Genomic DNA, 12,233 nt, shown 5'->3' with positions numbered 1-12,233 from the left:
CATTACTGAGCAATCAATGGCATAAACCTGAGAACCAGCCTTTGCACAATGTTTGGCTCTTACTGCCCAGCAGATAGGAAGTTAGAAAGGAACCCCGCTTTGTTCTGCATACAATACAGAGGACAAGATACATGCCAGATCATGCTCCTGAATTTTCCCTTTATGATCCTCACACCCACATCTCTCCAGTCTCAGGCAGATGTCTTCTCACGGGGCCAATCCCACCATGTAAGCTCCCCTTTCCTTGCAGCAGAATTTTGCCTTCCGAGCTGGCTGTTGTGCAGCGCCGTCCGGAGCAACCATGCGGCTGCATGCAGCCTGTCGGAAGGTGGCACCACGGAGATACAGTTGACAGCAATGTCCCCAGGCGGCTGTGCTCCTCTTGCTAATGATTGGCACCGAAGCAAAACCTGAGTTAGGTGTTGTTTTTCCAGCAGGATCACAAAACACTAATCCTGGCTGCTGGTTGGATAAATTATAAGAATAAGTCTGTCTCTCATAACAACAGGAAGGAAAAAAATGTTGTCACTACCTGCCAGTACTGGGTGACCATGATGGGTGACATCATACTTCATCTTGTTGAGAACAGAAGTTGTAGAGATTCATACCCTATCAAAGAAAAAAGCATACAGAAGGTAGAAACCAGGTCAGGTTAGTAAGAGCAACCGTAAAAAATAGTTTAAGTACGTACAGATAAAATTAGAAATGCCTATGTGAGATGCCTGATGAGGGATATGAGTAATGTCTTGTTATACTTGCTGTAACGATATCAGTGCTAAGGAGATGATCAGAAAAGTTTTGGTCTGGTTGTTGAAAAACAATTAACGGTATGGACAAATGAGACTGAGAACATCAGCATGTTTAATTTCTTCTTATGTTTCTTCACTTTTCAAAACCGCAAGGCAATAAAAAACAGATCAGAAAGAAAGACCAAAACAGGTTACTAGAGCAGGTTACAGAATATATTTAGTTGTTTTCAGACCAGCTATGCCAAAAAAGATTCACCATGGAATACTCAGTCAAACATTTTCCACAAGGAGATTTGCTATTATTTTTGAGAACTCACAGAAGACAGGGAGATGCCAGAAGAGTTGAAAAAGACAAACTCCTGGTTTAATTTTGAAGGGAGAAGACGACTTATCTTTACTTCTGCTTTCAGAATAAAAAACTCATGAAAAAAAGGAAAAAGAAGGAAATGCAGTATCTGAGTAGTTAATTTAGTAGGTAGAATGACGAGATGTGTTGAGATCTGCAGTAACAGCAGTAACAGCTTTTGGACCTCTTAGTGTTCAATATTTTTATTAGAGACCTGGAAGATGGACTAGGAGCCTGCAAACTTAACCAGCACACAACACAAAGCTGGGAATGACTGCAAGAATACAGAAATACAGGCTTAGAATACAAATGATCTCGACAAAATGGAGGAATGCCTAGAAAAAAGACTGGGTACAGTTCAATCAGAACAACTGCAAATATTTATACTTGGGTAGGAAAGAGAAAGTGCACAAAAATGGAGGGAGAATAACTGGCTAAGCAGTAGCTTTGTGGAAATGGATCTAGGTATTATAGGAAATTGCAAGTTGGATTATGTGTCAACAATGTAACGCTGTCGTGAAAATGGCAAATCATAAAAAGATAACTATGAGGAAAAATGAAAAGAATTGAACCTTTTGAGAGAAGGGGCATATTTGACAATGGTAGAAAATGGATAGCAATGGGGGTCTTTCAATTGAGAAAGTGTAAACATTTTCTTTCTGAAAAGAAGAAAAATAACAAGGGAAAATAAGAAAGAAAACAGACCGGAATGGGATAAATGTATGATATCAATTGTTTTCTTAAGGGAATTTAACCAGTTGCAATTTCACTCTTATGCTGTATATCAGAGGTTAATATCTGAGTAAAGATAGTTAAATTGGCTTTTTATTATTGAATTATAATCACTTGAGCAATTATAAAAACAGGTGTTCCTGATTGAAATCAATTATTCCTTCACCTGATCACTGTACAGCTGATAAGAACTCAAGATTGCTACACAAGTACTCTCTCACTTGTACTGAAGCCTTCTTGAAAGGCATTTATTAAGCCAAGATGCTCTGGAAAGAAACTCCACTGAAGGACAAGGACAAAGATTAAAATCTTCTAAGAAAGAGTGTGCAGGCTGTGGTGTCTGCAGATCTTGATTTGATCATTAAGTAGCCTTGATACTTAGTTGACTGCTGGAAAGAAGTGTTTTCAATATGTCTACGGGAATTTTCTCAGGCTTCTAGACATATCGTTTAATCTTAAATCTTTCAGTCTATGATGTTTGCAAGAGTACAGTGTAACCAGGATGTTTAATGGCTCAGCTAAACAGAAGTTAAAGTAGTAGATGGTGTGCGTTTGGTTTAGCCTTAGCAATAAGATGATTGGAAAAAACACCAAGGGGTTCAGAGGCAGCAGAAATATTTTTCACAAGCAGCTGGAAAATAAGCTTGCCTGGAAACCCAGTGGGTATGTCTGCTGCTCTAAATGGAATACCGGTACTTTGTATGAAGTAGCAGGCATCATCTGAAATACTTTAATGGGATCGATGTAATTCCATATTGGTGATAATAAGGAAAATGTCTTCTCTGAGATGGTTTATCTGCCATGTAATGGATGCTTATTCTGGTTTTCCCTTCTCCAGAACCTTTCCTGAACTTTTTTCTAAACTGAGGTAAATTAAGTGGGACTTCTTTCCTTAATAAGTTGGCTACGCATTAGGGTCTGTTAGTGCCTGTTAAAATTTTAATGTGGCTTCTTAATCATTCTTTCTTACTGATCATCCATCCAATACAAAGTTTCATACATTTGTTTCACCATTGTAAATGACGTTTCACCATTGTAAATGACGCTATACCTCACGTTTGGCACCATTCACTCAGCAAGCTGTGTTCTGAGTAAACTTATTTTTATATACGAATATGAAAAACCAGTTTCTTTCTTAATGTGGAAATCCAGTGCCTTTGGTTGCCCAAACATGCATGAAAGTCAGCAATTTGATTACTTCTGTTGTGAAGCTGAGATAAACACAGCATTTTGAAGTACTTAGATTCTTCAGCCTCTAAAATGTAAGTCTAGTTTTCACTCTGGCAAATTCTTACATACTTAATGATCTCCTTCTTCCTATTTAATACAATTATTTTGTAGACGGAGCAGCAATTACTTCAAATGCAAGCTGTCCCATCTTTATCAAGTACAGAATTTATCACAAGGTACCTACAAGTCTTTACAGGAAATCAAATGCAGAGTTAAAACATCGGTGCTTTCACTGCACTGCTACATTCTGCCTTTGCTCACTTTTGTTTGAGTAGTAATGACCTAAATGTTGGCTCCAACTAAAGCTGTCATGGAGACAGTGCTAAGTTAGAACTTAACAAGCAGTCTTAACATGGTCTGTCCCTCCAGCTGCTCTGGCTTTTGAGTAAGGCAACACTGACGGAAAACTTTCTCAACAGGCTACCGTAAATTCCTCACTCAGTTGATGATCTATGTTGCGCAAAGAAGATTAATGCTTTTGGTACAAGCCAACATAGCCACTGCCAGAAGTAAGAGCATAAAATAGCTTTTATAGGAAAAAAAAATATTTCCTATGTTGGGAAGAATTGCTTTTGGGGCCACAGTTCGTAAAGAGACTTTCCTACTGGCTTTCTGAACTCCAGCTAACCCCATCTATGCAAATAGGCTCCCAGGAAGGTGTAGACAGCTGGACACAGGTTACGGCAGCCTCCTAGAGAATCTTTTTCAAGTCCTCAAATCAGCAGTGGAATCATTAGTGATAAGTATTAGTAGATTTATAAAGAGTAAACCTACTAAAAGCAAAATTGGCTGATCTTGTGGAGAGAAACAGAAAACTTTTAGGGAGCCGGAATGCAGTAAAAGTTGTCCGGTCTCAGCAAAACAGTTGATGCTCTTTCATGGGAACTTTATATCAAAACTGCAACTGCGGCACCGTCACGCAGAATGAAAACTCTTTCAGGAAATCCAAGAAAGTGCATTTATAGGCTTTGAATTCAACTAGTGAAAACTATGATTTAGATCGGTCTTTTCTTAAGCACCAGTAAATCACTCATAGCTTCAGACAAATCATTCATAGCATGTACCATTTGGAATGGTCTCCATAGGTGGTTAAGTACCATAATTAAAAAGTGCAGTCAATACCTTAGATATCTCAGAAAGGTTAAGATTTTTTCAAAGGCGCTGATTTCTACAGATTATTTCTGGAAATAACCGTTGGTATGTATACTGTGTGTGCACTATTTTTGATAGTAAAAATTGGAGCTACTCTGGATTTGTGGATGAAATGGTATATGTTTGTCTGTGATACCTGATTTAACATACTTCACCAAATGATGTTTTGGGGTAAAATTACTTTATTGAATTACTATGAAGTATTTCCATAAATATTCTTTACTATTTCTGTAACATTTATGAATACTTCATCCGGTGAATTGCCTAGTGAAAACAAAACAACACAAACACAAATCTGACTAACATTTTCATTGAAATATTTTGATTATTCAACAATTTAAATCATATATCTGAAGGCTGAAGAAACATGACTATGTTATTTGTGTGATATTAGGAAAACCTGTCTTAACGTTTCAGAAAGGAAGAACATGGCATTTCTAATACTAATCTGGTAAAAAATGTAAAAAGCTGTGTCAAAAAAGATGTTTTGAGCCTGCAGAGAAATGCAGTAGTTTCCACGCCTCAGTCTTTGAACCACCAGCTGTCTATGAGGCTTTGGAAGTGGCCTGCTCAAACCAACTTTGCCAGTTGGCATTTATTGCTACAGCCAAACTTTTTTTAGCCAAAGCTAAACCGTTGATTTAATAAGTCGCAGTTTCAGGCAATTCTATGGCCACCAAGCATTACCTGGGAATGTGCTAGCCTGTGGGGTCCCATGCGAGCCAGCGCATCTGACAACTTCCACTGTGTGACTGACTCTTTGTCAGGTTCTGCTGCTTTACAGTAGTTCACAAAGACAAATTGCTTAGGCATCAATGGGTAGAGAATTCAATAGGACTTTTCTAGCTGAAGCTAGTATTTTATTTTGCGATTGTTGTTTTTACACGCAAAAATATTCATTGGTGAAGTATTAAACTAAAAAAAAATATTGAAAAGTCAAAGTAAAATCCTTGGTTAAAGCAAATTTTGATCATTCGGGCTGTGTAATGTACCACAGGTGAATTCTAATTTCTCACTGACCTCTGTTCAGTCTCACATCTTGGGGCAAAAAAGAGAAAACTGTGACCATATCAGAGACCTAGATGACCAATTCCAAAAGTGTGCAAAAGCACCAAGAACACTAAATCAGATCAGTGTTGAAAATGGACATTAACATTTTACCAGGTGGCTTGTCTTTAAAAATCTTGCTTGAAGCACAAGAAGCTTGAAGCTTTCTTACTTTCTACTTTGAATAAAGGGTTTTGGAACAAAATCCCATCATATTAATAATTCACGCTTTGTTTGGTGTCCATTTGGGGAAATGATTCAACTTTAGAAGCACCATTTGAAAAAAAATATAGGAAGCAAAATTCCTAAGAACTGTTTTTATAACTTATTAATGCTTAAGTATTTTAATCTATTAAAGTGAAGATGTATATAGTATTATAATCATTATCAAACAGCAATCATTCATAACAAATCACAGAGATTTTTCTAATATTTAGAACAGCTTATCTGTTAGGGCTCTGAGTGCACCAGTAGGCCTTAATGGCCCTGTCTGCCCTGGCCTGGAACCTCCAGCCACATCTTCTGCTCATGGGCCAAGGAGCTCCATCTAAACTCAAGCCTTGGTCTTCATTCCTTCCTTCCTTCAGCTGTGCTCTAACGGGAAGGGAAGGGAAGGGAAGGGAAGGGAAGGGAAGGGAAGGGAAGGGAAGGGAAGGGAAGGGAAGGGAAGGGAAGGGAAGGGAAGGGAAGGGAAGGGAAGGGAAGGGAAGGGAAGGGAAGGGAAGGGAAGGGACATACAATGATCATCTAGTCCAACTGCCTGTGCTCACGCACAGCTGGCTCTGGCTCCCGGATAGATCCCAGACCATGCTGCAGCTTTGCCTCTGGCTGTGTCTCCTGAATTGACATGGCTCATGGTTTTACTTTGTCTGGGATTATCTGTGGACCTGTTATCGGTGCTCTGCTCACCGAGCGCGGGTCCTGTGGGACTGCACCCTGGTCAATAATGGTGACAGTGATCACCCTTGTCTTCTGTCTTGTCCTCCTTTGTGGTGCAGCCTTGCAGTGGTTGCTCCTTTAAATTAATAATCTTCAAAAAGACCATTTGAAACACCCTTTCTCTAAAAACAATCCAAATTTAAAAATATGTAATGACATTCACTGTGGAATAAAAATACTTCTTAAAAAAAATAGGCAAGTTAAAGAAACATTCTTTGGATTGAGCCTGAAAGAAAACTTAATAGTTAGAATTGCATACTCTTCAGACACTTCAGTCCATTCTCAACTCTTTCTAGTATCGGGGAAATTTAAAGGAAATTTGATGAGGGCCTCATTCTTCCAGCCTTTAGACATAAGGGGCAATAGCTAAAAAAGGACAGATTTTAATGGCCGGTTCCATAATTCGTCTCCTCTTTTCAGCAGAGTTCATAGCTGTGATTTGGCTTCTTGAGTAGTGCCCAGAGAAAACAAGGACATTTTGGGAAAAACTCTACAATCAATACTGGGGAGTGGGAGAAGAAGACAAGTATTGTCCTAGACCAGCCGACAGGTAATGCAGCCGAAAGGTATATGTTATATATCTTCCTTCTTCAGAAAAGCATTCTTACATGTTTCGGCCCTAAAACCTCTTCCAGACTCAGACATCTAAGTGATTTCCTTTATAAAACAGAAGAAAACCTAATGATTGGCCCATGTTACTGAAGAATGTAATGGCTGATGCCCTCAAGATGTGAGCATCCCATGTTCATTTCCTTCTTCATCCTAAAGAGTTTTGTGAGTTTCAGAGTTTTGAGGTGTACCTGGAACTTTTTCCTTGTAGTAACTTCACCCAAACTCCTGAAAGCTGACTATTTTAGAATATGAACTATAACAATTAGATTTTCTGTGCGAATTCAAAGTCACTGGATAAGACAGACTGGAAATAAATAGCCTTTGCAGATGGGTCTTTGCTTCTAGGGTGGGTTTCAGACAAGCTCCACAACATTCAGAGTTACAGAAAACACTGTCCTTCCTGATCTGTAGAAATTTTTTTATTTCCATTGCCTCTGATGTCTACATGTCTTGCTTTTTCTTCTTACCATTTCCGGTTGTTTCAGAGGCTCTCAATGCTTCCATGGGTTTCTCTCCCAAGAGCAAAGCTCAGTTATTCCCAAGTCAAGAACTACAGTCCCTCTTTAGAGGGGACTCCCTGACCCGTTTATTTTCTTCTGGGAAGAGCGGGTCACCCATCTGAGACCAAACTCATAAAACAGAAATAGCCTTCCAAAAGAATTCAACTCTGAAACCATTACACCCGAATCACCAGCCATAGAAGACTCTTTTTAGTTCTCCCTGTCACAGTGCACCCATTGTGCAGAAAAGAGCAAATTGCACCCTGAATAAGAGGACAATTCAGGTTGGAAGGGACCTCAGGCAGCCTCTAGTCCAACATCATGCTCAAAAAAAGGTCATTCATGATGTCAGACTGGGTGGCTCGGGGCTTTATCCAGCCAGGTATCAAAAATCTCCAACATGACTGAACAACATCTCTGGACACCTGTTGCCATGCTTGACTATCTTCATGGTGAAAATATTTGTCCCTATATTCAATCTGAGCACCACTTATTTCAATTTAGGCCCATTGCTTCTTTTCTTCATGCCACGCACCACTCTGAAGAGCCTGGATCCACCTTCTTAGTAACATTCTTCTAGGTATTATAAGATTGCTGTTAGGTGCTCCTGAAGCCCTCTTTTCCTCTGAACAACCCTCAGTCCCCGTCCACTCCTCACAGGCCAAGCATTCCAGCTGCCAGCCACCTTGATGGTCCTTTGCTGAACTTGTTCCAGGTTATCCACGTCTTTCTTGTATTTGGGGTCCCAAAACCAGATGCAATATCCTAGACGTGGTCTAATGAGTGCTGAGTAAAAGAGGATAATCACTTCCCTCAGTCTACTGGCTGTTACTAATGCAGCTCATGATGCTTTTAGCCACCTTTGCTGCTGGTTCGTCTTCAGCTTTCTGACCACCAGGACCCTCAGTCTGTTTTCAGCAGAGGTGCCCCCCAGCTGCTCAGTCCCCAGCCTGCTTGAGTTGTCCATGGCCAATAAAAACATCACGCATTGCATGTGTGGCGCAGGGCCCGATCCTACAGGCACTCATCCATACTTAGCTTGGCCTCTCAGTGTCCACACACAATGTCAGAGTGACCAGTGCCAGAGACTGGAGCACCTGTCTCCCAGTCTGCCACAGCGATGCCTGCGCCTGACAATGGACCTCATTGATTCAGACTCCAACCCACAGACTGGCCCTGGCCCAGCTTCGAGCCTGACTTGCTGGTGACCAGCTGGACCCTGGCTTGCTGCTTTGCATTCCCACTTGACCTCAGGCCAGCTCCTCTGGTGATGTGGACATGGGGTGCCAGCTCTGGTCCAGCCCTGCCCGCCCTGCCTGGGCGCTGTGGGATGGAGCCTGGCCAGCATGGCCCCTTCTGTTACAGGGCCTGGCTCCCTTGCCTGCGGGCAGCAGCCAGCCCTCACCGCTCCCCAGGGGGCTCAGGTAGGGGCTGAAGACACCAGGCAGGTCCTGGAGCACCGGGGCCCAGAGGCCGCAGTGTGCTGGGGGCCTTCAAGGGTCTGGTCTCCTCACAGTGCACCACGGGCCCTAACAACATGTGCCTCCGTGGCAGGCATTTTGGCAGCCTGTCATGGTTTCAGTCGGGATAGAGTTAACTTTCTCACTAGCAGCTGGTATAGTGCTATGTTTCGGATTTGGGATGAGAAATAGTGTACTTCTGAATAGCACACTGATGTTTTTAGTTGCTGCTAAGCAGTCAAGGCCTTTTCTCCTCCTCACACCGCCCCACCAGTGAGCAGGCTGGGGGGGCACAAAAAGTTGGGAGGAGACACAGCCGGGACAGTTGACCCCAACTGACCAGAGGGATATTCCATACCATGTGATGTCATGCTTAGCATATAAAGCCGGTGAGAAGAAGAAGGAAGGGGGGGACATTCAGAGTGGTGGCATTTTTATTCCCAAGTATTTGTTACGTGTGATGGAGCCCTGCTTTCCTGGAGATGGCTGAACACCTGCCTGCCGATGGGAAGCTGTGAATGAATCCCTTGTTTTGCTTTGCTTGTGTGCGTGGCTTTTGCTTCACCTATTAAACTGAAACTGTCTTTACCTCAACCCATGAGTTTTTTCTCACTTCACTCTTCCAGTTCTCTCCCTGATCCCATCTGGGAGGAGTGAGGGAGCAGCTGCTCAGTTCTAACTGCCGTCTGAGGTTGAACCATGACACGGCCACACAGGACGACTTCAGCTACCCAAAGCCTGCTGCAGATGGACATGTGAGAAGATAGGACTTTTTTTTTCTCCACCATGGGCACCAGTAACAGTTCTTAATGACCATGCCTGTGTCCTGCCTTGTTGGTCCCCCGACCAGTTTTCCATTTTCCATTAAAATGTTCTCTATCATTAGATAATGGCATGATGGAGACCAAGACACTGAAGGGCAAAAGTAACCAAACTGTTCATCTTTGATACTGTCCTCTGCGGCTCCTGTTAATCATACAGTGGAAGAAGAGAAGGGTAATTCGGCCTGATGGACTGCAGATACAGGAAAAAGGCATTTTCAGGATACATATGTTGTTTTTCTGCTGTGTTTTATTACCAGGCCTCTTCAATAGAAAAACAAACTTAGCAGTCACTATCAGAATTAGTGTCGATGACGCAATTTGAAATGTAAAAAGATTTTAAATTTGATTGATCAATAACTATATTAAATGTTCAGTTAAGAGACCCTTTGTAAGAAAAAAATGCCCTGTGGGAGTTTTTGTTTTCAAAATTATTTTAAATTCATCTACCAGCTCTATATTCTCTAGAATAGAAATTTTTCAGCTCTTTTTCTTTAGGAAAATATTTGAATTACCAATAGTTTTATTTGTAATTTTATAATATGCAATGTATATATTTAAAATAAATAATACAATTACAAATGCAAAGTTTAAATCCTTTGCCAAGATTCAGTTACGTCCAAATTCACCTCTTTCTTTCTGCCACAGGACCCACCTCTCCGTTGCTGTTGGAAAGTGTCAACATCCAAGAAGCTTCACTGAACATGCTGTAATTCTGAACTCAGAGCTAGTTATTAGCTGCAGGGTTTTTTCTCTCACAGCTTTATCAACACAGTACAATACACACCATGATGACTTATGATTGCTAAGGGCTAATTAAAAGGCACTGATATTTCTAATGACAGTTAGGCTAGATTATGTTCTCTTTTTCCTATCAATAGATTGCTTTTCCATCAGGCCGGAATATGACCATGATAGGTAGATATCATACCCCTACTTGTTCAAAATCAGTTCAAATCTTACTTATTTCTCAGCAAAGGATTTTTCAGTAAAAAGCCCATCACCTGCAAAATAGCGAGCAACGCATTACGTTCACCACACAGGGAGAAAAGGTGCAGAGCTATTTATTCTGATCTGAGTCATAACTAAGTATGTTAGGGCTGGGCCCTGATTTTTTTTAGGCAATGAGCGATAGATTAGGGGCTTGCTTAGCTATTCTTCAGTCATTAACACTATGCTTGTCGAATTCTCTGTGCTTAACAAAATCCGATAATTGCCGATAGCATTAGTTCTGCATCTTTGGAGAATGGCCAGCACAGATTCTAATGAAATAAGCCGACCATGCAACAAGGGATTTAGGAAGTACTGCTATGCTGCCTACAATGACATTTTATTACTGATTAAATAATCTCTGGATCTGACTATTCTGCAGTATTTTGCAACCTTACAATAGCTAGATTCAAACACTTTATGAAAATAAGAACAATGTGATTCTCAGAGGGTCTAATCTTTTGAAAATGGAGTCAAGTTGTTCAAAACCAGAAGCTCATTAGCTATCTCATTGCAAATTGTGTTAAGGCTGGATCCAAGCTGTATACACAGTGTCTTTGAAAGCATATAAAGTAAGTACATTTGGGCATATGCATTTTGAAAATTAGTGTATTAATTCAGTAATACGAACCATGTTTCACATTCATGCTTCATGGTCTCTGCCGATTTTTTTAGAGGTTTCTAATTGGAGTTTTAGGCTGGAGTCCCGGCTATGCGAAAGACTTATCTGCCCTACAAGCCTTGCATCTGCTATATCTCTGAACCACTACAGCAACCACAATATTTCCTCTCTTGTCCAAAATTTTACACAGTCTGTATGGACAGATCAGGCAGCCCCCCTCCTTACAGGAGAAGGATGCCACAGTCGGAGCCTTTTCTGTAAAACAACACAGAGCATGGCACTGTTCTGCAGAGCCCATAGCACGCTGCCATCCATCTGCCTTGCAGAGCTGCTCTTTCAGATAGGATGGGGCCCAGCATCACAGTGGATCAGGGATAGCGACTTCTGTTATTTATGTGATTTAATTTAATTTAATTTTTGCACACTTTCTCAATGGGATTGCTTATAGGGCAATTCAGCTCGACTGAATTTCTCTTGAAATACCTATGTCTTAAAAGAGCTCAAACAAGCACAAAGAGCTGTTGCAGAGGTCTCCTTTCAAGAAACGTGGTTCTATAAATCAATAGTAAGAAAAGAACTGGAGGAAAATGTAATATCGCTGAATAAATTAACCAATCAAATCAAATTTATCCAAGCAGTTTAAAAATCACTCTTGCCATCATACGAACTCATGCACCACTGTGCTTAGGAAGTATCGGGTATTTTCAGCAGCATAGATCTCAAGAACAGCAACATATACTTTACTCCAGTGGAAATACAGTCCATGGTATTAGTGTTACGTTCCTTTGGATAGTGTTCCTTTAGTGTTCCTTTGGATACCAAGAGATCTGTTGTTCCAAAAGTGCCTGTTGAAGAGCAGAAACTGTGTTGAAAGGCCTGGTGTGTGCACTGGCGAAAATGCTTGGAGATTCTTGCAAATAAACTGGCACGGGGCTTGGTAAGACATAGTCTTTACCTCCTTTTTTTAATCAAATTTTAAATATACTTTAGTATTACACTGCCTTACGGATGCAATGACAGTGTTTGAGTTTTG

Source organism: Larus michahellis, chromosome 2, assembly GCF_964199755.1.
Source record: "Larus michahellis chromosome 2, bLarMic1.1, whole genome shotgun sequence".
Taxonomy (NCBI): Eukaryota; Metazoa; Chordata; class Aves; order Charadriiformes; family Laridae; genus Larus; species Larus michahellis.
The sequence above is the reverse complement of the archived record's forward strand: the minus strand, read 5'-3'. Positions refer to the sequence as shown.